The following is a 2,505-nucleotide window of genomic DNA, read 5'->3' as shown; positions in this document are numbered from 1 at the left end:
TGCTGGGATTAAAGGCGTGCACCACCACTGCCCAGCAAGAAACACTGTCTTAAAAAAAAAGTCGTCTATCTGAGGCAATCGTTCATCTGAGCACAGCCAGCAGAGATAAGCTGTGCACTCTGTTGTTCCGACCTCCATTGTCTGGCACATGGTTTTTCCTGCCTTCCCAAGGAGGCCTGTGGGGTCCCGGAACCTACCTGCTAGATCCACAGGAGGCACAGCTAGCATTTTAGACATAACAGTTTATATTGACCTTTAACTGGATGAGCCCTATGTAAAGTTTTGTGGAATTTCTTCTTCTTCTCCTCCTTCTCTTTCTCCTTTTCCTCCTCCTCCCCCTCCTCCTCCTCTTCTTCCTCCTCCTCCTTTTTCTTCTTCTTCTTCTTCTTCCTCTTTTTTTCTTTTTTCCTTTTTTTTTGGTTTTTCAAGACAGGGTTTCTCTGTATAGTCCTGGCTGTCTTGGAACTCACTCTGTAGATCAGGCTGGCCTCAAACTTAGAAATCCACCTGCCTCTGTCTCCCAAGTGCTGGGATGAAAGGAATGTGCCACCATTGCCCAGCTTTGGAATTTCTTAGGATTAACAAACTTCATACAGAATTTATGGAACATAACAGGATATGTGATCAGCATGACCTTGATCTGAGTCAAGTTAGTTTTCTTTGTCAATGACTGGCAGGCATATTATAGCAACAATATGAAAGAGCAAGCAGGTATGGAACCAAATGGCTACACCTATGTGTGGCTGGTGGGAAGGCAGACCTCAACATAACGTACTTATGGGACACAATGAAAGCAGTGCTAAGAGGAAGGCTCATAGCATAAGTGCCTTCATAAAGAAATTAGAGACTTCTCATACTAACAATTTAAAAGCACACCCGAAAGCTCTAGAACAAAGAAGAAATACACCTATGAGGAGTAGACAGCAGGAAACAATCAGGACTGAGTCGGGAAGTAATCAGGACAGTACAAAGAATCAACAAATCCAAGAGCTGGTTCTATGAGAAAATCAACAAGATAGATGAACCTTTGGCCAACTAAGAAAAGCCAGAGAGACAGTATTTAAGTCAACAAAATCAGAAATGAAAAGGGAAACATTAATAACAGACACTGAGGAAATAAAAAAGCCTATTCACAAAATTGGGAAATCTAAATGAAATGGATGATTTTCTTGACAGATATCACTTACCATAGTTAAATCAAGATTAGGTAAACTATTTAAGTAGTCTTAAAATTCTTAAGGAGAATAGATACACCCATGCACAGGAGTCTCACAAAACAGGAAACTTCAAAAGAAGCTAAGTGTTCGAGGCTTAAAGAGCATTCTAAGCTACAGAATGAAAGAGGGACACAGAATGTGAGGTGGGCAGGTGACAGAGACAAGCTGTGAGAAGGCAAGGGGGAGCAGGTACCCAGGAAACAAAGGGAATCATCAGTGAGCCAATCACAGTTCAGATGACTGTTGGTTGTTTTTAATTCTACCACACACTTTGAAGAGGCCTAATTCTCCAGTGCAGAAGCAGAAAAGCTATATGTACATTTCTTTTAAAAAAAAAAAAGTCTCTGTTGTAATACATGTCCATTGTAAATACCTTTTCTGAGGCAGAGTAGCTATCTAGCCAAGGGGAGCATTTAGCTCTCAGTTACTTAGATTTTCAAGTATTATGATTACAGAAATGAATCATCATGTTCAGTTATTATTATAAGTATTAAAAGTTGATTCCCCCAATACCTATAGGAAGCTCCATTCCCAGGCTCTCTAACAGGCCTAGGATCAGAAGATCAGAGGTGAGGAGGACACAACATCTGTCCCAACACCGGGAGTAACTGGAGCCAGTGGGACCCAGGCACCCAGGAACTCCACCAGCCCAGTGGCACTGGTTCCTTTTGGTCTCTCTGGGCTGGTGCCCTGAGCAGACCTTGGGAGTAAACTCTGAGTCTCATAATACCCAGACGAAGCTCTACTCTTAGGCGCTAGAAACGGCCCAGGATCACAGGATCCCAAAATCACAGGATCACAGAGACAGCTCAACTCTGAGGAGTTCTGACACAACCAGGATCACAGGAAGGACAGGCCCTAGTCAGAGTTACCAAAGGCAGGTAGCACTAGAGATAACCAGATGGTGGGAGGCAAGCTTTAGAACATAAGCAACAGAAACCAAGATTACTTGGCATCATCAGAACCCAATATTCTCACAATAGCAAGTCCTGGAAACATCATCATACCGGAAAAGCAAGATTCAGATCTAAAATCACTTCTCATGATGATGATACAGGACTTTAAGGAGGACATAAATAACTCCCTCAAAGAAATACAGGAGAACACAGGTAACAACTAGAAGCCCTTAAAAAGGAAACACAAAAATCCCTTAAAGAACTACAGGAAAACACAAACAGTGAAGGAAATGAACAAAACCATTCAGGATCTAAAAATGGAACTAGAAACAATAAAAAAAAAATCACAAAGGGAGACAACCCTGGAGTTAGGAAACCTAGGAAAGAGATCA

The sequence above is a fragment of the Mastomys coucha genome, unplaced genomic scaffold, assembly GCF_008632895.1.
Source record: "Mastomys coucha isolate ucsf_1 unplaced genomic scaffold, UCSF_Mcou_1 pScaffold16, whole genome shotgun sequence".
Taxonomy (NCBI): Eukaryota; Metazoa; Chordata; class Mammalia; order Rodentia; family Muridae; genus Mastomys; species Mastomys coucha.
The sequence above is the reverse complement of the archived record's forward strand: the minus strand, read 5'-3'. Positions refer to the sequence as shown.